The 27,929-nt window shown below is 41.6% G+C and overlaps 1 protein-coding gene across 1 annotated transcript in view; it reads left to right on the top strand.

Moving 5' to 3' along the window:
- The first annotated feature begins 3,914 nt into the window (after positions 1 to 3,914).
- LOC108443682 (cingulin) overlaps positions 3,915 to 27,929 on the top strand; it is a 63,132-nt gene continuing 39,117 nt past the window's right edge. The window contains exon 1 of the mRNA XM_017724483.2: positions 3,915 to 4,055. The gene's annotated coding sequence lies outside the window, so the exon portion shown is untranslated. The remainder of the gene's footprint in view (positions 4,056 to 27,929) is intronic.

Here is a 27,929-nt window from a genome sequence, read left to right as displayed (position 1 = left end):
CCAGACTGTACAGCTGTTTCTGTGTATACCTCAACTTTATGTATACGATTAGTTATTCTTTTTGAAAGGCCATTTTGGCCTAAAACTAGAGTTTAATGTATTTTTTCATCATTTTATGTAATAATCTGTAGCGCAGCTTTGTCTCCCTCAGGCTCATCGCTTTGACAGAATTCATGGTTTTCTATCATTTTCATATTCTAACTACAATACCCAGCATGCATGATGCAAATACATCACATGACCACTAGGAATCCCTACAGCGCTCAGCAAATCCTGACTGCTGGCCACTGATCTAGGGGGTAATGAAGGCTCCTGCTTCGCCAAACAGCCTGGTCCCAAATACTTACCCCAAACACACAAAAGGTTTTATCCGTCCATTATTGGGAACCCCGACCATTGATTTCTGAAGTTATAGGTATGCTTTGGGTCATTGTCTTGCACGGTAGAAGCCAACATGTTTTCAGCTTCAGTTTTTTGACTGACAGTATCGAATTTGCTTCCAGAATTTGCAGATATTTGGTGGTAGTTCATTTGTAGTCTACCTGTAGGGTGTTTCTTGTGCCTCTGGCTGCCCCAAAGATAATAGCTAATAGATCAGTCCCCACACGTAACAGTTGGCAAGGGGTTCCTTTCATCAAATGCTGCTGCTTTTTTCTTTCAAGCATACATTTGGTGATTGTGGCTGGAAAGTTCCATTTTTATTTAAGTAATACTCAGCACTTGTTTTTCATTTTGTGACAAGGTTGCAGGTAAGGTTTCCTTCTGAAGACTCCCTGCAGATCTTGTTTGTGCGAATAATACTGTAGAGTAGAACAGTGCACCACCACTCCTGTGTCAGTTAAACCTTCCTGCAGGCCCTTTTGCTGTCGTATGTGGGTTTTGCTTTGTCTCCAGCACATGAGCCTTTTTCTCAGTCTTCCAGATGTTGGGTGGTTACAACAGTTCTCCTTAACTGTCATTTCTTGATGACATCTTGGACAGTGGAGATTGTGAACTGGAAGTGTGTTGATCTTATAGACTTCTGTTTGAATACATCAATTAACTTCATTTTCAAATTCTCTGCTGCTTATAGGCTTATTGTTAAGTGTAAGCATAAGGTTTGAAGAATCAGAGAATTTATTACACTGTGGAATTGACAGTTGATGGTTTGTAATGACAGTTTATGACCTGCCTATCCAGTCCTTATGAGCCAGGTAAGGCCTGACGAGTTCACAAAGTTCTGAGACTTTTCAATTGGCAGAGTGTACAAACTTTTCCATAGGCTGCTACTGGTTCTGGTTCAGCTTCATGAACAGTGCAACACGCAGAGGAAGTCATTGGCTGTTGCGTCTCCACTCTCAAAGGTCTTTATTCATCTAGGATGAAGAAGAGAGCAGAAAAAATGGCTGACCCCTCACAATCTGACCACTCTCTCTTCCGAAGGTTTCTATCTCAGCGGAGACCAAGAGTGAGAGCCCTAAAGACTCAGCCCAACCGCCACCTCCAAAGCTTCTTTCCCCAGGCCATCATTCTCCTAAACAAGGACCCTTCCCATATCCCTCTGCTTTAACCAGCTGCCCTTTATTATGCACGTTGTTATGTACATTACCACTATATATCCCATACCATAATCCTTAAGAATAAGTACCTTGTGTAGTCAGTAGACATATGCGCTTAACCTTCCTGCATTACACAATATGTACAATAAATTTGCAATATATTTACATACATTATATTGCCGAAAGTATTCGCTCATCTGCCTTCACACACATATGAACTTGAGTGACATCCCATTCTTAATCCATAGGGTTTAACATGATGTCGGCCCACCCTTTGCAGCTACATCAGCTTCAACTCTTCTGGGAAGGCTTTCCAAAAGGGTTGGGAGTGTGTTTATGGGAATTTTTTTGATCGTTTTTCCAGAAGTGCATTTGGGAGGTCAGACACTGGTCTGAGGTTGGACGAGACTGCCTGGCTCGCTCTAATTCATCCCAAAGGTGTTCTATGGGGATGAGGTCAGTAGTCTGTGCAGGCCAGTCAAGTTCTTCCACACCAAACTCACTCATCCATGTCTTTATAGGCCTTGCTTTGTGCACTGGTGCACAGTAATTTTGGAACAGGAAGGGGTCGTCCCCAAACTGTTCCTACAAAGGGAGCATGAAATTGTCCAAAATTTCTTGGTCTGCTGAAGCATTAAGAGTTCCTTTCACTGGAACTAAGGGGCCGAGCCCAACTCCTGATAAACATCCCCACACCATAATCCCCCCTCCACCAAACTTTACACTTGGCACAATGCAGTCAGACAAGTGCTGTTCTCCTGGCAACCGCCAATCCCAGACTTGTCCATCGGATTGCCAGCATGATTCGTCATTCCAGAGAACATGTCATCACTGCTTGGTTTTATACACCTCTGGCCATGGAAGTGATTGGAACACCTGAAATCAGTGATTTGGATGGGTAAGAAATATAATGTATCTTTGTATGGACTTCAGTACCATTGCACATTCTTTATATTACTTGCAGGTTGTTTGTGTATTGTTTATTTTATGTATACATACTGTATATATTTTTCTACATTTATTTTATTCAACAAAAGAAATTCCTTGTACAACTGATACTTGATAAATAAAGATTCTGATTAGTTATTATATGCATTAACGTTTACAGAAGAGATGGCAGTTTGTTGAAAATATTTTCCATAAGAGATCACGTTTACACCTTTCCACCTCAAAACTCAACAAGATGGTTCCTAACTCTGTCCTGGAGATCTACCACCCTTCAGGGTTTTAGCTCAAAGGCCTTCAGAGGAATCTGAGTATTGGAGCAGGGTGTACGGGATCTGAACTCTCCAGGGTGGGAGATCTTCAGGACCAGGATTGGGCACCCCTGAGCTAAGTTATGCAGTACTAAGTGACTGACAATGCTTCCATCTAGTGGCTGGAAACAGTAACATTAAGAAGAAACAAACAGTGGGCCTCATTCACCCAGTTTCAACCAGTTTTTCTTGAGTGAGCTCTTGAGAAGAGTCCTAAGAAAAAGTCTACATCAGATTCATGATGTGTTCTTAAACCACAGACCTTCTTGCACCTTTGTGCTCTTGAGTTTAGCGGTATGACTGATTGTGTGTGTGTGTGTGTATGAGTAAATGAGGGTAGGAATGCATGTTTAATTTCATTTTATTTTAATTGATTCTACTTTATTGGTAGAATTGGTAGTGGTATTGGTAGTGGTATTCTACTTTATTGGTATTGGTAGTGGTAAATAAGACCCTTTCTTGGAAGGCTACTGAGCTCCTTCATGCTCAGTAATGCTCATGTGAACAATCAACGTTAGGCCACAGCACTGCACAGTGTAGCGTTTTCCCTTGGTTCACCTCTTTAGCAGGCTGTCCACTGAATCCAAGGTGCTACGTCAATATGGTCCCATTGTAGGACATCACCAAGCGCTAATATGCGCCTGTGTGCAAGGACTAAGTGTTGATCATTGCAGAAACTGGCATAGATGAGATGTTTCTGGCACCATAGAGGACATGACCAAGTTTTCAAGCTCCCATGTTAGTGTCACTGCTATGAATGTGCCCAGAATGACCCACTACCCCAAATAATATTTAAACAGGGCTCCTGTTGTTAGGAACTGGCCAATGATGAATGGGTGAGTCATAGTCTGTGCGTCACAAAAGATAGCGTCTGTAGTTGTACACATATTGTGGGTCTATAAGGCAGGTGTTCCTAAAACAAAGTGGCCACTGAGTGGACCTTCAAAATAGCTCCAATAAAGTGGCTGGTGAGTGACAGTTTCAGCCAGTGGAGGCCACAGTTTTATCACTCATTGAAAAGACGCTGTCTGTGGCCCCTCCCACCACGCCACGCTCAACCAATGACATCTCTCCCACAGGCTTCGCTGGGCGGGGCTACAGCATCTGTGGAAAAGGTAACAGGTTGTATTTGGCACACTGTGGCTGTTTTTGTCGTCCGCTCAGGTCCCGCTGGTGAATTAACCTTCGAGTGCACATGACAAACTGCAGGAAAAGGAAGGAAGTCTACGCAGCTTGAGAACTTTTAAACTTTGGACTCGAGGTAGGTTAAGCCTTTGGTTTGCTCTATTTCATGTATTTTAGCTTAGCTAGCTCGTTAGCCGCCTGCTTAGTCCATTAAACTTTATGGTTGTTGATCTAGCTTCGGAAAATTTGCTCCCTGGTGAAGGAGATCGGCGTTGTCTGGCTGTGTCTGCTTCGTGTTTTGCTCACGGCAGATTGAGCGACTTATTCTGCCAGCTTCTTATTCGAATTTTCCGTTCCACCTTAAAAGTGCCGCAGTTACATTCTGACGCCTGACGCGCGGTTAAACGACTGCTGCACCATTTAAGGTGGACCAGAAAATTCACATTGGAAGCCAACTTCAGCCTCGTCTGACGGGCGCAGCAGTTCTAGTGCTGTTGGCTGGAAGTTGGGATTAATGTCTAGCGAAAGGATTAATGTCTAGGCGGGATAACGTTGGCAATTTGGAAGTATTTTTTCCTTCTTCATCTCTAGCAACACTCTGGAGAATCTGTGCAGCGGCAGACTCAGGTGCTCGCTAACATACGACCTAACCTGCCACCTGTGGCTCTCACCTGCTACTCTAAAGCCTTAGGGGAAAAATCTGACGTGGCTAACAGAGATACAGAAGTAAACCCCAAAAGTCTCTCATGGCTCCTCTTCATGGTTTAATGTTTAATTTTACAAACATTCTGACGTATCTTTGGATGAGTGTTAACACGACAGGGCTGCGTCCCAAACCACGTATTATAACTACTAAACCACGCATACTACCCGTTCTGTACGAAGGAAGGCAGAGTGTGCTATTTTTGACTATTTAGTATAGTAGTATGCGATTTGGGACGCTCCCTAAGAAGTCAACCGTGAAAAATCTCGACAGTCTCTTTAAACGTTTGTGAGGTTTTGAAGGGAAATTTGACTTAATTTTCAAACAATTTTTCCAACAAAGAGCACTCCAGACTGTTCCTGCTCTTTCCTCCTCTGTGCAGGAAGATTAAATAGGTTTCATAACCGAGGGAAACTGACAGAATGTCAACAATAAATCAAAGGTACAATTGCTGGCAGCTTACCAAATTGAAAGGACAATACCACCAATTTATCAAATTTCTTTATACTGCAATGACTGAGATGTAAAGAAAGTCATTCAGAGAGATTTCGTGTGACATGGTTTACTGTAGAGAAACTTACCGACTAATTTCTTCACAGTGATGGTGATAGGAACCGGGGGTCGCCAGCGAACCTACACATTTTATGTATAATGTGGTAAATCAAAAGTTTTCCTTAGGGACTATTTTGCCTCACAACACCCTCCATGTACCTGTTCGCTATAAATGGATTTGAAAATATGCTTTAAGCCAAAAGCTTATTGCAAAACTATCATGAAACAATCTTATAGGCAACAGAGAGAGTATTTGGAACCAGTTTTTCTGAGGTAGCTTAACAAGCGTTCAACTCTTCTGACGTCTGGTTCCTGTTACCACCACGGACCAGTTCACATCAAACCCTGCTGAATGATCTTATTCACGTCTTATTCATTTATGTGCAGAAATTGGTGGAATTCCTCTTTAGGAACGCTCTACTGCTTCTCTGTAGTGGTTTCTTGTCGAGAAACCAGTGACTCAGTGTATAAGAATTTGATGGTTTGTGCCACCCAAACTCCAGTTCTGATTACACTGCAGCCAAACCCTCTGGATGACTTTACTCGCTGTCTCGTTGACAGGTTAGATAGGCTGGCTGTGTTTGGATTACGAAAGTTTTCGGCTTATATCCAGCAAGTTTTATGGAGAAAATGATCCTTGTGAATGTTCATTGTCCTGTAATCTCGTCACTCTCCTTCATCTTGGTTATTGACCTCCAGTCACACCATATCATTGATGAGCAAGACACTGCGGGAAGTGGTCAGTAAATGTGGACTCTGCTGACAGTAAATTGCAATATAAAGTGAAGTATCTGAAGTTTCTTTAAAGCAGAATTCTGTTGTATTAAATGCTATGCAAAACACCATCGATATGAAGTGTCTGTCTAGCAGTCTTTAAAACTTCTCTTTGGAGAACCACTTTAGTTTAGTTGGAGCTCTTCAGTGTACAGTTCTTTAGAGAAAAGAAATGATCGTAAATGAGATGCCCAAGTATGTTTTAATAACCTTTTTATTCTGAATTAAGTGGTTAATATGTAAACCAAGTCATTCAGCGTGGTTTAAAACTCACCCGCTCAAGTGGGGGTGATGGGAACCAAACGTCCGAAGAGTTTAACGCCTGTTAACGCCACCTCACAGAAAGCTGCTACGTTACAACTGGCTATCAGTACACTGCCTGATACATTTCACGTTATTTTTAAAGGGTTTTGACAGACGTTTTTAGTTTAAAATGTACTTTTAAAATCCATTGTTGGCAAAGGATGATCTTTAGTATTACATACAGGGAGATTCACTCGAAAGAGGCCCGGATATTCTGTAATAACTCTCACTAGGACGAAGCAATCTGAACAAAACAACATGCAATGTGCTCCTCGGTATATGGAGCTTCAAACAAGCCGGGATGCCCCTGCGTCAGAGCGACGAGGTGGGCGCCGGACAGCCGCCACAACATTTAACCTCTGTTTGCAACTTCTGGGTGCATACCCTCGTACCCCTAGCAGAAAACGGAGATCACTTCCAGCATCGCATGTAATGCAGTCAATTACACATACGTCAAATTATGTAGCGTATTTTTTTCTTTCCGATTGCTTCATCCTAACGGGAGTTACAGCAGAATATTCGGGGCCTCTTTCGAGTGAATCTCCGTGTATAAAAACCTCAGAAGACACCTGTAGGATCAGGTGGTTCTGCATAGTAAATAAAGTGGCTGTATTTGTGTTGTAGACATTGCGACCCTCTATAGTGAGTCATTTCACATCAAACCTATTTGAATGACTTGCATCTCAATGATTGAATTATGCAGGAATTTTGAACAAGTGGTGGGATTCCCCTTTAAAAGCTTTTCCCAGAGCTGTAGGTTCAAACCAAAAACTATTATGATCCTTCATAAACATAAAGGTGCACCTTTTCTGACCTTTCTCAGCAGAGAGGCAAATTTTTCTTTGAATACTCAGATATATACAACTCCAGGTATCTCACTGTGGGTCTGTGTTGTGCAAGCAACATTGAAGTGCAGGTTACTGGAAGAGCTGTCCTTGTTGGGAACTGATGGAGCTATATGCTGTTCTGTTTGGCAGCACTGAAGCCTGTTTTTCTCATTGCCCTTGAGGCCCATTAGCGCTCGAGAGAGAAAGAAATGCTGGTTTGTTTGACAGTGAAAGGAGGGCCGAAGCTCAGATGACCCAGTAGGAATGCTGAGGGAGTTTAGCATTAGTTTAATGGAAGCATGGTGAAGAAATAGCTGACTGGACCTGACATGAGGATATGAAACACCTGCAAATCTCCTGCGCTATAAAAATAATTGGTGGCAGTTCCACTAATTTTTCCGAATTTCTGCTTAATTCAGTGGTTGAGGGTAGACGAAAATTTCGAGACCTTACTCTGATCTAAGAAATCGGAACGTGGTGTTTACATGACCATTGAATAATCAGATAACTGCAGAAATCTGATTATGATTGGATTCTTGAGTGCATGTAAAGACATCAGGCAGCATATTTATAACAGCTTTCTATACGGAAGCTTTTAGATGCATTAACCTCTTCAGATGTTTGGTTACTATCACCACAGTTGTGAACAGTTCTTGCTCTTTGTTTAGAAAAGTGCATTCAAGTCAAGTCCCTCTGAACGACTTTGATTACTTCTTAACCCTTTTATTATACAAACAGCCCATCTAAAAATCGAGGGCGCATACATGCACTCAATAATCCGATCGTAATCAGATTTCTGCAGGTATCCGATTATTCGCATGGTCGTGGTCGAATGGCCATACTCCGATTAAGAAATCTGATAAAGAGAGCTGGATTTTAGTGCAGTAATCAGATTTCTGAGCGCATGTAAACTCTTACTTTGATTTCTGTGGTGTTTCTCAGTCTGCGGATGTGCGAAGACAGATGGGGGATGTCGCGAGATGGCAGCCAAACACTTGGAGCGGCACTGAAACCAAACACAAAACAAAAGATTTGAATATTCTTCATCTTCTTTAAAAAATAATAATAATACGTCACGTCTACTTCTGCGAGTTTATTGGCTGGTTGCAAATCAGAAATCCGATTATCGCCTGACTCATGTAGATTCATGTAGTTTCAAATGATCTGATTACTCGACTGCATGTAAATGTGTTGATTGAATAACTGACAAAATCTGATTTTCTTTCGGTTATCGGATGAATAATGCAATGTTGTAAGAAAAATGTGGCCCCTCTAATCGGCCCCCTTTTCTTTTCTAAGCTAGTCACTCATCAGACATTATCCCACAGACACACTTTAAAGGGAATTTTTCAGATTTGATGCATAATTTAATGGTAAAGATATATAAACGCAGTCATTCAGGGTGGTTTGGTGTGAAATGCTCCGTTCTAGAGAAATCTAGAGAAAAAGTGTGAGGATAAATCTTTGGCCTAAAATGTATTTTTTAAAAATCCGTTTAAAGTGAAGAGGCACATGCAGGGCACTGTAAAGCAAAATAGTCCCCCAAAAAATTTTTTTCTCAGTATTTTACCATCAATGTTACATATAAAACTCAGTACACGTTTAGGGGTTCACTGGTGGGTTCACTATGTCGCTGTTGTCGGAACAAAGCCTTGTGTCTCCAACCTGGTAACTTTACAGGAGAATGTAAAAACATGCTCTGCTTTTAATGTAAGTCAATGTAACCAGACATCTTTCCAAGTAATTTTGGGGCTTTTTCTTTGGTCTACTTATAAGGAAACTTACAAACAATGTAAAGGCTGCCTGGCATTTTCGAATTATGTCAAAAACCCAAAAAATCATGGAGATGCAAGGTTTTGTCCCGACAGCAGCGATATGTATTTGCTGTATTTGCCCCTGGTTCCATTCATCACCACATACAGAAATCAGTCAATAAGCTTCTCTGCGATGAATCATTCCACTTCAAACCACTCTGAATGACATTATGTGTCAATTTTTTAGAAATATTTGAAAGTTTTAAAGAGTAATGGAATTTCTTCCTCTTTAAATAGGCTTGTTGTTTTTAGGTCTAGTAAAGCAGTTGTTGGAGGGATGATGTTTCTGTCTGATTGTTCTCCTTTGTCCAGCCCTGTTTTTGGGCCTGGCTGACTTTAGGAGTTGAAGGATAAAGCTGAACATTTCCCAGCTGACACTCTCCGTTTCTAATAACTGCTTGTTGCAATAATGATGGCTACAACTCTGAGCTTACTTAGGAAACCTGTAATCAACATGTGAAGAACAAGGCTTGGTCTTCCTGCAGAGGGATGTTAATGCTGCTGCGTGGAATGTTGCAGTCTTTTGTGGCTTCCTAGGGGAGTTGTTCTAGATAACAGAAAATCAGGAGGGAGGGGGGGGGGGCAGAGGAGGGAGGGGGGAGGGGGGGGGGCAGGGGAGGGTGCCACCTGATACAATTTTAAATATTCAGGAATCTGAATCGGAACAAAAGTAGGCCTACTAAGGTGATAAGCTCGTGTTTGCTGAGTTCACAGTAGATCACTGTCTCTCATTTAAAGCAAGACAGACCAAACGGAGCCAGTGAAGTGCTGAACCTCTAATTCCAGCCCTTGGACAAGCAGATAATGGTCTACAGTGTCTAAAGCGGCCAAACAATATTGGGGTGAAAAGTCTTATTGCGTCTTTTAGCTCGATAAGCTGCATGGTGTGGATAAAACACCATATTGTGATTAGATTGCAGTATAATATATTGTTTAGCCTTGTTCTCGTGATGTCCAAAACTATCCAGACTCCTCTCTTAAGTAGTGAATCCATTTACTTTAGGCTGCTCCCACTGCTGACAAAGGTATTCAGTTGTGTAATCTAGTCTCCATTGAGAAGTATTGCCAGTAGAACAGGATGCTCTGGCTCAGTCACAGCAGAGTAAAAGGTCGCCATGCTCAATGCCAAGCGTCGGCTGGAGGGGTGTAAATCTCCCAGCATAGGTCTGTGAAACAGTAAGACAGCCTTCTCTGGCGTGATTGAGCTCCATCCAATACTTCTGTAATGAGTTGGACTGATTCATAACGTGTCATTCAACATCAGTACTTGACCTTACTAATGCTCTTGTGGCTGAGGGAAACCATATTCTCACAGCAATGTACCAACATCTAACATAAGGCCTTTCCAGAAGATGCTAGTGCAGCAATGGGGGACAGACTCTATTATTGCCCCTGATTTCTGGATATACATTGTCTCTATGTGTGGCTTCACTCTTAACATTATTTGGCAGGTTTCGCGTCTGTCGGAGTGTTTTGAAGCATCAACACAATTTATGAGGCTGTAAATAGATATTAGACTGTGTTAAGAATGCTGCAGTGTTGCTTTCTTAATACCGTGAACTATGTGGAGTATCTGGCCCCTGGTTTCTGTCCTGCAGGGGAAAATGAAATGCATTACAAATTTTGTTACTGGCCACTCAGATACTTTAGCATTGTAGGACTGAAAAGATGGACTTAATAATATTAATGCCTCAAAAAATTGGGCAGAAAAATGGGCAGACTATATAAAGATAATTGATTAAATAATTTATCAATATTTGGCAGTTAGGCTAATTCTCATTTCTCAAGACGTTTGCAAAATACTAACAAATATATTATATAATATAACTGTTGTCGGAAGAAAACCTCGGATTTCCAAAATGGTAACTTTAGGGGAGAAGGAAAAAAAACTTACTGTAAGTCAGTGGAACTAGACTTTTTTCCCCCCCAAGAGATTTTGAGCCATTTCTTTTGGTTCAATCATCATTAAATTTACATACAATGTAGAGAGCAACTATATCGGCATATTCAAAATATGTCAAAAACTGAGAAATGACAAAAATGGAAATGCAAGCAGCAGCAGCTGTATTTGTGTATACATGTGTGTGTTTTTACACTGTATCTGCTGCAGCTCGTACTGTTTGAACCCATCTGTGCTGACTGGCACAGGAGATCGCTTTAATCACTGTCTCTCTTTCTCATTAGCATTAACATGATTTATTGAGTGTTAGATTTTAATTGTAGCCCTGTTTCATTTTTGACCATTTTCCGGTGGCTGACAACTTGGGCAGAAAAGCATGTAGACAAGTGCTGCACAGCAGATATCGACCAACTGCCACTGCTGATGCTTCTTCCTAATTCTATAAGACATTCCACCTCTGAGAGCAAAGAGCGTCTCAATTCAATTTAAGACGAGAAAATTCAATTTAGAGCGGGAGCAAGAGGTTGAGTCAGTTGAGCTGTGGACTGATGTCCCCTGAGGCTTGACTGGTGATGGTCTAAATAAGTGAGGTTATTTTACTAATATACTGTAGGCTTTATGTTGTGCTTCAATTCTAAAAGCTGCCAGTATGAGAAATGGGACATGTCAACGTCTGCTGTCTGGTGGGGTTACTTTATATTGTACCCTGTAGGCTTTAACAGGCTTGACAACCTTTTGTTAAATGGGTTATAGAAGACTTGCTTCAGCGCATTGCTCACATATTTTATCCTTCAGTTATTTGATTTGTGCTGAAAGATGAGTACAAGGTTTAATTACCGTAATTATAAGCGGGAATAACTGGATTTTTTTCTTGAGAATGGAGCTTAACTTACTTAACTTGTAACTCAATGCTGTACTGTAGACAGACCCTTCTCTTAGGGAAGTTCATCTGAGTGGATGTTGAAGTGTTGCTGGAGTTTGTCCTGTCAGCTGTTTATGGGTTGCCATTTTGCTGCAAAAAGGGTGAAAGGTCAGAATGAGCAATGGCAACTAGTCCTGCAGGAGTTTGCATTCCTGCTGACACCAAATGCAATGCAAATTCCATACGTTCCAGTGATGTTGACACTGATAAAATAGTGGTGAAATACATTTTCTTTTGGTGCAAAACTCAGACCACCCTGCATGTATTTAATTTCCAGTCAAAATAGAAAATGGAAGGTATTCCACTTGCCTAAGGAAGCAAAATAAGTGAAAAAAGTTGCTTCTAAAACTGAAGTTCAAAAATTTACTAACGGTATAGAGGAAATGGATTCCTAACAACCAACTGCAAGACCTGGTGGACCACCAAAACTAGATAAACTGTACGTAAAGTTTTCATTTTGAACACTTAAGATTTTGAATCTTTTGTGAGTATTACTTCGGCCCTCAAGTGTTTTGACAGTCCCTCAGTCATGAGCCTGGACACGCCCTTGGTCACAAAAGGTTTTAATTTTGAGAGAAAGAAGAAAATCTAATCAAGCTGCTCTTGATCTGAAAAATCCACAGGTGTTTCTGTCCATCCTACCGCTGCGAGAAGACTCGGTGTCTGTGGGTCTGAAAGGATGTGTAGCGGTTCAAGAAGACTCACAGAAAAAAGGAAAGAGACAAAATCAAACAAAGATGCTGCTGGTGCTCTCAGAACAGTGCACTGACCATCCCAGAGTCTAGACCTCAACATCACTGAAGGTCTTTGGAATTATTTGGGATGTCAGAAGCAGAACTTCTTGGACTAAGCTTTGGAAGTCTGGAAAAATATCCCTGCAGATTTCTTTAAAATAAAAATGACAGCAAGTATCACCAAAAGAATAAAGCTGTAATAAAGTCAAAAGGTGGACACAATAAATGCTAAAACATTTGATATTTACATTTATTTGATGAGGTTCTGTGTTATTAAATATCTTTTCTAATACTCAGATTTCTGCTTTTCAATCAACCAATAAACTCACAGAAGCAGACATGATGTAAACGTAACTCAAACATCATGCAGTGGCTTTTCAAAAAACGTCGAGCCACTTTACCTGAAAATATGAACATACACAATCTAGAAGATGAAGAACATTTAAATAGTTCATTTTGACAAGCATGTATTGGTTTCAGCGTTGCTCCAAAAGTGTTTTGCTGCATCTTGTGGTAACACTGCTTGCTTATTTGTGATGCCGCGGTCTGTGTTTGCATATGTGCAGACAGAGAAATCGGAAAGAAATCCGAGTAGGAGTTCACATGCACTGGCGAATCTGATTACTGAGCTAAAATCCAGCTCTCTTTATCGGATTTCTAAATGGGATTTGTAGACCGTACTCCGATCTAAGAAATCAGAATATGCCGTTTACATGACCATTTGAATAATCTGATGACTGTGGAAATCCGATTATGATTGGAATATTGAATGCATGTAAACACACTCTGGGTCTCAGAAATCGAGTTCCATATGATGGCTTACTGTGAGATGACTTGGGAACCAGGCATCTGAAGAGTTTTATTCCTGTCTCAACCACTGTGAACAATTCTGACGTTCTCTAGAGCAGAGCGTTTCACATTGAACCAGTCTAAATGACTTTTACATTTGAACCATTTAATAGTGCAGAAAAGTAGAAGAATTGCCAAATGAAATCCATAAATAAACTGAACTATCAACTATGGAGCTTCTTCTATGATGGATATACAGCGTCAACAGGTTTTATGTTATATGCCTACATATATATTGGGACAGTCATGGGCTGGAGGTTAGGGAACCAGCCTCGTGACCGGAAGGTTGCCGGTTCGATCCCCAGAGGCGGCAGCACATGACTGAGGTGTCCTTGAGCAAGACACCTAACCCCCAAAAGCTCCCCGGGCACTGCGGATTCGGCTGCCCACTGCTCCGGGCAAGTGTGCTCACCGCCTCTTAGTGTGTGTGTGCTCGCTAGAGTGTATGTGGTGTTTCACTTCATGGATGGGTTAAATGTGGAGGTGAAACTTCCCCGTTGTGGGACTAATAAAGGTCTCTTAATCTTAATATAACTTTTACAAGAAACAGTTCACTGCCTCTGTTTAAGCGCATATTAGAAAGAAGAAGATAGAAGGTCCAGCATTCTCAATATAGCCGGCCTGGTTTTCTGCCCCACTTCACTGTTATAAAAGGACGAGATGGCCTCTGCGCCCTCTTTAGTCCTCACTCCCCCACTGGCAGCCTCCATTCACTGTATGAGAGAGCACTGTGCTGTGTGAAAGCTGCCACTGTGCACCGACACACTGACATGGAAATGAGGAAGTGAACCAGTTCAGACTATGACCGAGTTTTGGCCCTCATTGTTTGATGAGTGATTTGTCATAGATGTATTGTTCCTCCCAGAGTTGTCTTGTCAATTATCCTGTCATGTTTCATGTGCTTAGTACAGGTTTGTTAACTAGACACATACATTTTGCAACCAAAACGGATATTGTTCTACCGATCTTGCTGCAGAACATAAATAAGGTGAGTAGAGGTGCCTCGCCCCGCAAGTAATGTCGTAGCTGGAGGCAACTTCCATTTGTGATGCGCTTATTATGAGTCTGAGTTGGGTCTTGAGTCTCTGTTGTGAGAGTCAGTCAAGTCTCAAGGCACTGGGATGCAAGTCTGAGTCGTCTCGAGTTTCTGAGGTGCAAGCCCAAGTTGAGTATCGAGTCACTGGGTTCGGAGTCGGTCACGTCTCTGGGGTGTCTGTGGTGCAAGTCTGAGTTTAGTCTGTTATCTCAAGGTCCAAGTCAAGTCTCGAACCTTTCAGCTGCAAAGTGAGTTTCATTCACTGGGGTGTAAATAAGGGCAGATTCTTTGGGTTTTGAAGTAGGGTCACATCTCGTTTTGAGTCGGAGTCAAGTCTCAAATCTCTAGAGTTTGAGTTGACTGTTGAGTCTCTGGGTTTCGAGTCAGTCAAGTCTTAAGAGTCTGTAGTATAGAGTCCCAGTTCAATCTGAGTCTAAGTCGAGGCTCTAATCACTATTGTGCAAGTCAGTCGTCAAATCTCTGTTGTGCGAGTCTGAGTTCAGCCTCGAATCTCTAGGGTGTGAGTCTGAGTCTAGTATCTTGGTTTTGAGTCAGTCAAGTCTTAAGAGTCTGAGTCCCTGTTCAGTCTCGAGTCTGAGTCGAGTCTCAAATCTGTAGGATCTGTCGGTCTATCTTCCTATCTTTCTATCTATCTGTCTATCTATAGATTATTCAGGGTGGCATCCCTTTACTCTTATGGGTGGTCTAGGACCCCTTCAGCCCCCTCAGTATAAGCATGCTCTTCGTATTGTTAAAGTTTTAAACAATTGTTTAAATATCTGAACATACCAACCACAACTTTACTCATTTTTAAAGGTGGTATCATGTTTTGTGGTGGTAAGAAACCCAATTAAGCTGTGTTGAAAAATCAGTCCAAATGCCCACGGACAGATTTTTTAGTGGCACAGTTCTCAGACTGGATTCCCAGCAAGGCACCCTTTGTTTAATCGCTCTACATGGGTGTATTTCACATATTTTGAACACTTAAGATTTTGAATCTTTTGTTATAAGTAGTATTTTGACCTTCAAGTGATTTGTCAGTCGCTCAGTCATGAGCCTAGAAGTCATCACTTGCAAACGTTTTAACAAGATTTCTTTTACTTTTTCATTTTTTTTGAATGTGATTAAATAAATGAACACCAGGATGGTGCCGGATGTCTGTTCGGATACAAATGCGCCCCGTTTTCTTGAAACGGAAAGGTCAGCCAAACTGCAGGCTTTTACTGATCCCTTTACTTTCACACGCTTGAATCAGTTCAGCAGTCTTTAATGAATTGAAGTGAGTTTGTTAGAGCAGGGGAAAAAGCTCTGTGGTCCCACAGGAATGCAGTTTGATGCCACAGGTTTAGTTTAGTTGAGAAGTTCTAGCATTGTGGTTCGGTCTCATTAAGTCTCTTTTCCTCTTTTACGAAGCACGGGAGTGAAACCTGAGGCACGTCTAAAAAGCTTGAATATTCCTCCACAGGTATTTCTTTTCCCTATAATTAGATGCCTTACTTGGAAAGACCGATATGTGGTCTTCACTTGAAACACTCCTGTAAAAGTCTATAATAACATCCTGCCTGACAGGGTGCCTGACACGGAGGGCGCAGACCTGAAAGGAGTAAAATTGAATTTGCCAAATTTTACTCCAAATGTAGTCAATCAGTAAGACATACTTGCTATGAAGCTAACACAGCTAATACGTAAAGAAGCTTATACATGGTAATAAGCCTTGGGGCTTAAATCAGGCCTAAATCATCACATATTGACTTCAATCGGTGTTGAATTGTTAAGTAATCTCATACAGACCTGCTGACACTGTATGCCTTACTGTTATCTATAAACATGGGCTAAAGTTAAACTTAAGGCTGCCCCCAGTGTCAAGCTACACGGCCAAGTTTTCTCCATCTTTATAGCTCAAAGTAAGTAATGCTGTGACATAAACCACAGTGATAAGTCTGTGGTTTGAGCTAATCGAGGATGTACAATTATTTGGGTGACAGTTGATTTGTAGTCTTTTTTTTTTTTTTTTTTTCTCAACTTTAGCCTCGTAGCTCCGGTGCTAAACTAAAAAAAGCATGTTTTTTGGTAAGAAACAAGCTTTGGACACCAAATATTTTTGTTATTTATTTATACATGACCCTTCTCAAAAGGTCTTTATTCCTAGAATGAAACGGGCTGGACTGCACCTCTAACACTGATATGGCTACGTTCACATTACAAGCCTCGTTGCTCAAATCCGATCTCTGTGACATGATGCAAGTGACTCGGATCCGAATTCGTGTGCTTTTTTTTTTCCCACTGCGCATGAGCCGTCATTCAGCATGACCATGGCATTTAGTGCCAGACAGAAAAGCCTGTAAACAGTGAAAAAGCACCTTCGTCTCTAACACTCTAATAATGAAAGCTGAGAGCTGATCAGCTACTCTTCTCAGCGAAGGCTTGTTCTGCTTGTTGGTTTGTTTGCTGAAGATGCACCTGACGCACGTGATTCACGAGTAGGATGTGTGGGTCGTTTCAGGACGCCGGTTGGTTCACATTAATGACATTCAAATCACCTAAAGAGTGTGAACCATCATGTCAGAGAGATCGGATTTGAGTAATGAGGCTTGTAATGTGAACGTAGCCGAAGGTCGCATGTCCATAATCCGGATACGTAGCCGATCGAGGACCACATATGAAAGTGGCTCGGGTCGGATTTGAAAAGATCAGATTCGCGTGTCCACACAGCCCTGACAACATCAGATCTGAGTCACATTAGGACAAAAGATTGGATTTATGCCACTTTAGCCTGGTAATGGCAAACATAGCCTGTGTGAGTTCTGTTGTGAGTGGCTCTCCTTTATTGTGCCTTATGTAAAAGGCAGCTCAGGGTGAAACACTCCTTATAACTCTAGCCTGAATGGGCAGGGATCAACTGTTTGCAGACTGGATAGATATGTAAGGCTATGTTCACACAGCAGGTAAAAGTGGCCCAAATCTTTTTTCGTTTGGCTGTTCACATTGTCTTTTAAATGTGACCTGTATGCAACATCAGTCTGAACAGATCAGCTCCTAAACCGACCCACATTCGCAAAAGAACAAGGTTGCTTCACATGGCTCATCCAGAGGTAAACAATTCTGACTATGAACGAACGCCAGTGGCTCCCAAAGGTTTCAGCTTCATCTTCGCCAGCATCACAGGAGACATCAAGTTCCGATGGCTGACAACTTGGTTCATCACGCAGAATGACTGTAATGACTTTACTCACTGTAAAAAAGGCGTGTTATTCGGCGATGGTCACTCGCTCAATATAGAACAGCCAAAAAACACAGTTGGCTCAGGACGGTGGCTTGAACTGAAGGCTTAGTTTGTATAGTCAAGATTCACCACTGTTTACAGTTACCGGCTGATGCCGTTATGATTCCGATATCATCGTGCATCAACAGTGAAAGCTCGTTTTTTTTTTTTCTTCATGTGGTCGCTTTAAGTCACTTACTTGTATGGCTTGTAGTAAAGAGTGAGAGGCTTGTTATGAGGTGAGCCTGGCTGGATAGTCACATGAGAGGCTTTCATGGGCTCTAACTGTGTTGGCCGACTGCCCCGCTGTTCTGATTTATCAAGCACTTTATTGGACTAGACTGCGTATCTCCTCTCACTCTTCAGCGGTCTGCAGTGCCAGCTGGGAGGAGGTTAGGGGAGGGAGAGGCGGGAGGGGGGTGGGGGGTGACTGTGTGAGAGTTATGCAGGTTTTGCAGCGTAGCAGGCAATGTGTGCATGATTGCTGTTTGGTTATGAGATAAAGCAGAAACTGTAAAAGAATGATTAGGGAAGAAAAAAGGTGTGTGTGGGTGAGAGAGAGAGAGAGAGAGAGAGAGGAACAAGCAGAGGTGTGTCTAAGTGAGCAGGTCATTGCTCTTTTTATCACCACAGTGGACTTTGATCAGGCCAGCCCTCTTTCATCCATTGCCACTTAGCTGGTTTTATGTTGTTATATTCACTTGTATTCCTTCATATACAAAGACTTAATTAGCTGTAGATTTAAATAATATCTTCTTCTTCTTTCGGCTGCTCCCTTTAGGGGTCGCCACAGCGGATCATCTGCCTCCATCTTGCCCTATCCACTGCCTCCTCTACTTTTATACCAACCATCTCCATGTCCACCTTCACTACTTCCATAAACCTTCTCTGAGGTCTACCTCTTCTTCTTCTACCCGGCAGCTCCATCTCCAACATTCTTTGACCAATATATCCACTATTCCTCCTCAACACATGTCCAAACCATCTCAACCTGGCCTCTCTGGCTTTATCTCCAAACTGCTCCACCTTCACTGTCCCTCTGATCTGCTCATTTCTAATCTTGTCCATCCTTGTCACTCCCAACGAAAATCTCAGCATCTTCATCTCCGCCACCTCCAGCTCAGCCTCCTGTCTTTTAGACAGAGCCACAGTCTCCAAGCCATACATCATAGCAGGATGCACTACTGTCTGGTAAACCTTGCCTTTCACTCTTGCTGCTATCCTTCTGTCACACATCAGCCCTGGCACCCGTCTCCACCCACTCCATCCTGCCTGCACCCTCTTCTTCACCTCTTTTCTACACTGTCCATTGCTCTGGATGGTTGACCCAAGATATTTGAAGTCATCCACCTTTACGACCTCTACTCCTTGCATCTTCACCTTTCCACCTGCCTCCCTCTCATTCACACACATGTATTCCATCTTGTCTCTACTGACCTTCATTCCTCTCCTCTCCAGTGCAAACCTCCACCTCTCCAGATTCTCTTCCACCTGCTCTCTACTCTCACCACAGATTACAATATTATCTGCAAACATCATGGTCCATGGAACCTCCTGCCGGACCTCATCTGTCAACCTTTCCATCACCATTGCAAACAAGAAGGGGCTCAAAGCTGATCCCTGATGTAACCCTACCTTCAGCTTGAAACCATTTGTCACTCCAACTGCACACCTCACCACTGTCTCACTATCCTCATACATGTCCTGCACCACCCAAACATACTTTTCAGCTACACCTGACTTCCTCATACAGTACCACAGTTCCTCTCTTGGCACCCTATCATACGCCTTCTCTAGATCCACAAAGACACAATGTAGCTCCTTCTGACCTTCTCTGTACTTCTCTACCAACACTCTCAACGCAAAAATTGCATCTGTGGTACTCTTTCTGGGCATGAAACCAAACTGCTGCTCACTGATCTGAACCTCTCGCCTTAGCCTTGCTTCAACAACTCTTTCCCATACCTTCATGGTGTGGCTCATCAACGTTATACCTCTGTAGTTACTGCAGCTCTGCACATCACCCTTGTTTTTAAAAATGGGGACCAGTACACTACTTCTCCACTCATCAGGCATCCTCATCCTCTCACTCTCCAGGATTTGGTTAAACAACCTGGTTAAAAAGTCCACTGCCTTCTCTCCTAAACATCTCCATACCTCCACAGGTATGTCATCTGGACCAACTGCCTTTCCATTCTTCATCCTTTTTAAAGCTTCCCTCACTTCCACCTTACAAATTCTCTGCACTTCCTGATCCACTATCTCTCCCCCCGTTGTCCTCCTCTCTCTCTCGTTTTCCTCATTCATTAGTTCTTCAAAGTACTCCTTCCATCTACTCAACACTCTCTGTTCACTCACTAGTACATTTCCCTCTCTATCCTTTATCAGCCTAACCTGCTGTACATCCTTTCCAGCTCTAACTCTCTGTTTAGCCAAACGATACAAGTCCTTTACTCCTTCTTTACTGTCCAGCCTCTCATACAGCTCATCATAGGCCTGAGCCTTTGCCTTTGCCACCATTCTTTTCGCTATGCGACTAGCCTCACAGTACTCCTGCCTTTCTGTTAATTTGGAGGTGTATCACAGTTTATCACAGTATTTCACGAATCTTTGAAAATGTACAATGTTGCGCAATTTTTTTTTCAAACATCTGATAAATTGGAACAGGCAAAAAGAAAGTCAAACTATCAATAGAAATGTTTATTCAGTGTTTCATTCACTCATCAAATTAAGATCCATAATAAAAGCTTGTAAAAAAATCAGAATAAATCAAATAAATTTAAAATCCAGAGTTATACTATATATATATATATATATATATATATATATATATATATATATATATATATATATATGTGTGTGTGTGTGTGTGTGTGTGTGTGTGTGTGTGTGTGTGTGTGTGTGTGTGTGTGTATGTGTAATGTTAATTTTGTAAAATATAATTCTGCATATTAATTTTATTAATTGTATTTTATTTAGACTTCATTCTAGATATTAAATTGATCTGGGTAGTAATTTAATCTGGGTAGTAATTGTGCTAGAAATGAATTCCGGACGTGAAGTTTTTAGGACTTTATTCTAGTTATTATTATATTTTATAATAACTTGAATCTGGATATTGGTTTTATTAGAGCTTCATTTTGGACTGTCATGTCACATCTGCAGCTCTGTTTATTGCTCTGGACACATCTAACAGTTTATTTTTTGGTTGTTCCTATTTGAAAGTATTAAAGGGAAAGACTTGCATATTAAAATCAATTTCTACATTTATCTGCAAACAAATTGGTTCTATGTTAAAAACTTTGGTTCCAGACTTTGAAACAGTCTGTTTCTGTTGAAGTACAACAGCTTCATGTATTTAGACAGTAAAGTCTGTTCACTTCCTCTCGGAGTGATGACATTTCTCATTTCAACTCTGTCATTAGCGGCATTCCAGGCACACATTCCCAAACACCCAGCTGTCGTGTCATCTCCAAACCGCTGAACACAGTCAGGTAAAGAAGAAAAGCAAACCCACCCTGCTGTCTAGACGTCACATTGCTGGAGGAACATAATCTCCGTGCCTGCCACACCCTTCACACTGTGATCCAACCACTTTCTGACGCATGCTACTTCATTCAGTTTCTGTGCCGAGGAGGAGTCGGCACGAGGTTCCTCCTGTAGTGGCCTTTGGTCAGAGCTGTAACTGCCGTTAAAGCCTTATTAGATCCAGCCTTGGCCAATATGACAATGTTTTATCCTTATGAAAGATTTAGTTGTTGTAAATACACAGTATGCTTATGGATGCCATCAGGACTATTATCAGTACAGGTCATTGTATCTGTGTCAAAATATTGTGCTATGTATTAGAGTGGGGCAAATAATTGAACATTATTTTCAGTTACAATTGTGTGTTGTGCTGGTATGGGTGGATCAGACACAACAGTGCTGCTGGAGTTTTTAAACACTTGAGTGTCACTTCTGAACTGAGAATAGTCCACCAACCAAGAATACCCAGCCAACAGCGTCCTGTGGGCAGCGTTCTGATCACTGATGAAGGACTAGAGGATGATTAGCTCAAACTGTACAGCAGCAGATGAGCTGTCATCTCTGACTTTACAGCTACAGGGTAGACCAACACCGCACGTGCATCCAATGGAGTACACCGTGTTTAAAAACTCCAGCAACTCTGATCCACTCGTACCAGCACAACATGCACTAACACACCACCACTACATCAGTGTTACTGCAGTGTGGGGAATGATCCACCACTCAAATTGTACCTGCTCTGTGAGGGTCCATGGGGTCCTGACCACTGAAGAACAGGGTAAAAGGGGGCAAGAAAGTATCAGAGAAACAGATGGACTACAGTCTGTGCACCTATAGAGTAAGTGGAGCTGATAAAATGGATAATGAGTGTAGAAACTTCTATTGAGTGTAGATTCTTCTATTTTTAAAGGTTCTCCAAATGCATAATGTTTCCGAAGACAATGAGTAATTGTGTTAAATATTTGGAATTTCAGTACTGTCCAAAATAACGTCACAGATCGTAGTACTTTCACAGTTTAAGTGTATTATGATTAGGATAAATACTTCTAGAGCACTGAACAATTATAAACACTGCCAACTACTGCATAGTAGACTGTAAACAATGGCAAACAGTAGTATCTTGTTTTTACCAACACTTACCCCTTCCCACAACTCCCTCAGATGGGAGACAACATTCACAATTATCAGATTTACTTTATTAAAAATGTTTATCAAAAAGTAAAGGAACATCTCAAAATAATACGCTACTTATATTCTTACATATATTACACGCACACACATATATACAAACACACGCATATGCATATGATTGTGAATGTTGTCTCCCATCTGAGGGAGTTGTGGGAAGGGGTAAGTGTTGGTAAAAACAAGATACTACTGTTTGCCATTGTTTACAGTCTACTATGCAGTAGTTGGCAGTGTTTATAATTGTTCAGTGCTCTAGAAGTATTTATCCTAATCATAATACACTTAAACTGTGAAAGTACTACGATCTGTGACGTTATTTTGGACAGTACTGAAATTCCAAATATTTAACACAATTACTCATTGTCTTCGGAAACATTATGCATTTGGAGAACCAATGCATATATATATATATATATATATATATATATATATATATATATATATATATATATATATATATATATATATATATATATATATATATATATATGAATATGAGTGAGGTACACTAGTGTAAAGTGCTTCAAGTGTTAGAAGAAGACAGCATCAGTGTTCTTGAATCTGTGTTTGAGAGGCTCGCTGGTTTGTTGGATGTGTACATTCAGGTTAATGATTAATGAAGGACACTTCTCAACATTTGCGTACCTTGTTTTGAAGTCTTATCAGAGCCCAAACAGACCCGTTTTCATATTTATCCACAGTCACAACGTAAAACACTGCAGCATAAATACGCAAAGGACCATCAGACAAATTGGAGAAAACGTTCCATTAGCTGAAGAACGCTTTCGAGCGTGGTTTACAGTCAGCTTCAGAAAACTCCTTTTAGAAACTTTATACTCACTGCTCAGTGTTATCTGACTCCGAGACTCAGAGGGAGCTCCTGGTTTGCCGCGTCTGGGCAGAGGAATCAAAAATAACAATGACGGCTTTGACTGCTTTGATGCACTAGGCCTTGTTCGAGTGGCGTAGAAGCGGGTGCAAATTGAAGTGCGTGGATTGACGTATGAACTTATATCTGAGCATGAAGTGAGAGGTTTGAGCACAACTGATGAACTGGCTTCTGTATGTTCCTTATTAACATAGCGTTTGCAGGTGAAACGCCCCAATTTGCCAATAAAAGGAAAGTAGACTCACAAGCCAGTGGTTGCCGTCATAGGCAGGGAGAAGCACTGGAGCTGAAATAGTGCAATGGAATATTACATATTAATATATCTTTTTGTGTGTGTAGGGGTTGCAGGATGATGCACACTAAGAATTCAGCTTTATACTATAAATTATGTAATAACGAGAATTTGTGGTTATATTCAGCACAATCCATGATTTTCCTAAAAGTAATGTGAGCTGAAATATAGAATATGAAATATGAAAAAAAAATTTGAAGCTGTGTGAAATGGAGAGTTTCTCAGTTGAGTACAGTAACGATGAATAGTGTGGTAGACTGAAAGGTGACAGAGTGCCAGCATTGCTTAACGCGAGTATCAGAGATCCATGCTAATATTTAATAATATGCCAACTCCTGATATCACCCAGTGTTTCCTCTGCTGTCCAGCCGCTGAAGATCAGGGGCAGGCTGGCACGTTTACCTGTTTCCTACAGTACACTTTCTCGCTGTAAAGTTATAAACAAACAAGACATACTCATATGAAATATATTCAAATTTCACTAACCACATCTTGCTAAAAACCGTCTGAACAGCCCACTCCACTCATGACCATTTCATTTGGCACTTCAGCTCAAGTTGGCTCTTTCTGTTCGGGCTATATTGGTCCACCTCCTACAACCGGCATTTCAAATTAAAAGCCCTCTGAGTTTTGTAATTTATGTGTAGTTTCCAAAGTATGTGTAGTGGAAACACTGTATCGGTTACCTGTATAAGAAGAAAACGCAAAGTTTCTTATTCAAATTTGATATTCCTCCTCGTTACTGCTCCATGTAAGCTGGAACAGAAAATTTAAAAAGAAGCTGGATAGGAAACCAAGATGAGTCTTAGCAGCTACTTCTCTCTGCAGGATTCGCCCAAGTGCAGATTCTAAACATCCAAAACAAATAACCTCTTGGATTGGATTGGATTCAATTTATTGTCATTGCTTAAGCCGAAACAAGCAACGAAATGCATTTATGAAAAAAAGAAACAGAATACATTGGGTAAGGGAGGAGAAACCCCCCCCCCCCCCCCCCTTTCCTAAGGAAACTCAGTCTGGGAACAGGGAGAAAAAAAAAAAAAAAACACCTCAGCATTAGCATACAGTTATACATACACAGGACTTGCAACGGGGATGGGGAAGGGGGAGAGGGGGGGGGGACAAACCCAGCATAGTACGCGGCCATCCGGCTCTGCAGCCATTAATCCGGCGCTGATCAACAAACCCGTCATACTATACCAGGGGGTAAAAGCGTCGAAGGCGTTGGGAAGGGGGAGGGATAAGGGGGGAGGGTAGGAGGAGGGGGGTATAAATATGGAGGGGGGAGGGGAAGGATAGGAGCCTGAAGAAGGCGCCCCTGCACGGCATCCCAGTTCAGGTATCTCAGTCCGCAGGGTGGAATAGCGATAACACAGCAACATTGCCATGGAGACAACCTTGATCGGGCCCAGGCAGAGTCAACAATCAGCAGTCCGGGGAAGTGGGGGAGGAGGATAAAGAGAGGGTCTCGCAGCAGTGTTCCTCTGGAGGAGATATGATGTACCAGCCAAGGCCCGCGCTGATACGGGGAGCCGAAAGCAGATCAGAAGGTTTGCAGGCTTCAAGCGAGTAGCCGTATTTTTTACGGTAGCTCACCAAGTCCATTGTGGTCACTTCAACGATCCATTTTCCTTTGCAAAGCCGCCAACTTCTCCACAATGTTATCCAGGGTACGACTTACAGTCAAAGTCTGAGTGTTGACAGCTCTGCCCACCACATCAATCATGTCGGGCAGCTTCAAGGGGCCGTGGACAGCTGCCCCCATTTTGCGAATTTTGCGATACACCAGGGCAATGCCCAATCCAATCAGCAAAGCACCTGTGATCATGGTTCCGATTAGGTAGACGTCCTCAATATCCTCTACGGAGAGAGCTGCCAGACACACGACACGCCAGCTCTCCCATGCGTCCATCGTGTAGCCAGCCAAAGCAGATCTTTTGGGAATTAGTTTAGGTTAGCGTTTCTTTTTATTTTGCGCTGAAAATGTATTGTGATGCAAAAACGTGACAATATGTTTTATTATGTAAAATTGGTGTATCGTTACCCCCCCAGTGCGCTGTTTAAAAACTTACCAACAGTAGTAGCCAGGGGTTATACAGGAAGATTGACTCAAAAAAGGCCCTGAATATTCTGTAATAACTCTCGTCAGGGCAAAGCAATGTGAACAAAACTGTGCAATGAGCTCCTCAGTAGATGGAGCTTCGAACAAGCTGATTGCTTAGTTTTAAAGGGAGTTACAACAAAGTATTCAGGGCCTCTTTTGAGTGAATCTCCCTCTATAATATAACCAGTAAACCTACAAGTCTCTCCTGAGTTTTATATGTAATGTTAATAAATGACCACAAATTTCTCTGCCTGTAGTTAAGACATTACATTTGACCTCGTCTCAGAACTGTTTTAAATCAGTGTCTAAGACATCAGGCAACATATTTGGAAACGTTTCGTCTAATAACTTTCTGTGAGAGCTTTCAGAAACGTCTGGTTCCTATCACCACCATTGTGAACAGCTCTGACTGTAATTTCTTCAACAGAGCGTTTTGAATCAAACCATTTGGAATTATTATTATTATTTTTTTATTTATTAATTTATTTATTTAACATCAGCCATTTATTAAATACATGCTGTTGAAAAATCAGTCCACAGAAGTTAACATGTAGAGAAAGAACAGCATGGCTGTCTACATAGCATTTCCCTGGAAAGCCTGCAGAAAAATGTTTTTCCCAGAATCCGGTCTCTTTGCTGTGTTGTGGCCTACACAAACCCTTTTATGTAACAGAGCAAAGGTGGAACGGGCTGTTGCATTGGTAAGCTTGCTCTCGGTAACACTAAATATGGGCGCTGCCACACAAGCAGTCCTGCGTTTACGATCATTGTTGAAGTGTTCTGATACTTCAGGTTGTTTTCAGCCTTGCTTGAGTTGAACTGTTATACTTGGTCTCTGTTGCAAGACAAAGTAACTACCATATCTGCGTCTTGTACATAGAGTGCCGGTCAAAAGCCTCTCCTATAAGGAAATGCATTACGTTTAGGGATGTAACAATGTAATGTTGTGTTCTAATGCAGATATTATGCCCTACTTTTTGTACGTAAATGTTAATGAAATGTAGAACTACCTGGAACCACATTACAAATGAAGTAAAATGAATAATTTGCACATTCTACTTCAGTAGCCCATCACCACTTAAATATTCTACTCTTCTAAACTACAGTGAGTTCGTCATCAAATATGGGATATCCTTATGCATCCGCAGCACATACACCAATCAGGCATAACATTGTCCTTGTTTCTACGCTCACTGTCCATTTTATCAGGTCCATTTACTCTATAGGTGAACTTTGTAGTTCTACAGTTATAGACTGTAGTCCATCTGTTTCTCTGATACTTTGTTCAGTGGTCAGGACCACCATAGGCCCTCACAGAGCAGGTACAATTTGAGTGGTGGATCATTCTCAGCGCTGAAGTAACACTAATGTGGCGGTGGTGTGTTAGTGTGCGTTATACTGGTCTGAGTGGATCAGACACAGCAGTGCTGCTGGAGTTTTTAGAAGTGTCCACTCACTGTCCACTCTATTAGACACTCCTACCTTGTCAGTCCACCTTGTAGATGTAAAGTCAGAGACGACAGCTCATCTGCTGCTACGCAGTTTGTGCTGGTCATTCTCTAGTCCTTCATCAGTGGTCACAGGACACTGCCCACAGGACGCTGTTGGCTGGATATTTTTGTCCAGCAGTGACACCTGAGGTTTTTCAAAACTGCCTTCCATTGAAAAACACCTCGAATTGACCTTCATTGCATGATGAACTGACATTTACATTTAGGCCATGTGATCACATTTGATTTCTTCTGAAACTGTGTTTTTTGTTTTGAGAGCTTTATGGATATTGCAGCCTTTTGCAATATCAATATTTCAAAGTCCAGTAATGTGGAATCAGTTTAAAAATTGATAGGTTTACAGAGTTATTTTTATTTTCAACAGTTCCTGATAAGGTAGAACATTAAGTTTAGAACATTGTGTGGTTGGTATAGCATAGTGGGTAACATCTCTGCCTTCCACACTGTAGGCTGGGGTTCAGTCCCCACCTGGGCACCCTACACTATACCAGTAGGAGTCCTTGGGCAAGACTCCTGACACTACCTTCGCCTACCTGTGTAAATAATGATCCAATCATAAGTCGCTCTGGATAAGAGCCGTCAATTTTAGTACAAATTCATATGAAATCCAAGGTTCATTTTATAAATTACTAAATAGTTCATTGTGATGTTGCAATTTTCCAGTGTCAGTAAGCTTTGCGTGATATGGTACGTGTACATCTGTTATCAAATTCTTATGTACAGTATCAACAGTCCTATAAAGCAGGTGAGTCACTGTTGAGTTTCTATTGAGTCTGTAGTGAGAGCACACTACCAATTTCAGATCATGCTGATGGGTCAACA

This window comes from Pygocentrus nattereri, chromosome 3 (genome assembly GCF_015220715.1).
Source record: "Pygocentrus nattereri isolate fPygNat1 chromosome 3, fPygNat1.pri, whole genome shotgun sequence".
Classification (NCBI taxonomy): domain Eukaryota; kingdom Metazoa; phylum Chordata; class Actinopteri; order Characiformes; family Serrasalmidae; genus Pygocentrus; species Pygocentrus nattereri.
The sequence above is the reverse complement of the archived record's forward strand: the minus strand, read 5'-3'. Positions and strand labels throughout refer to the sequence as shown.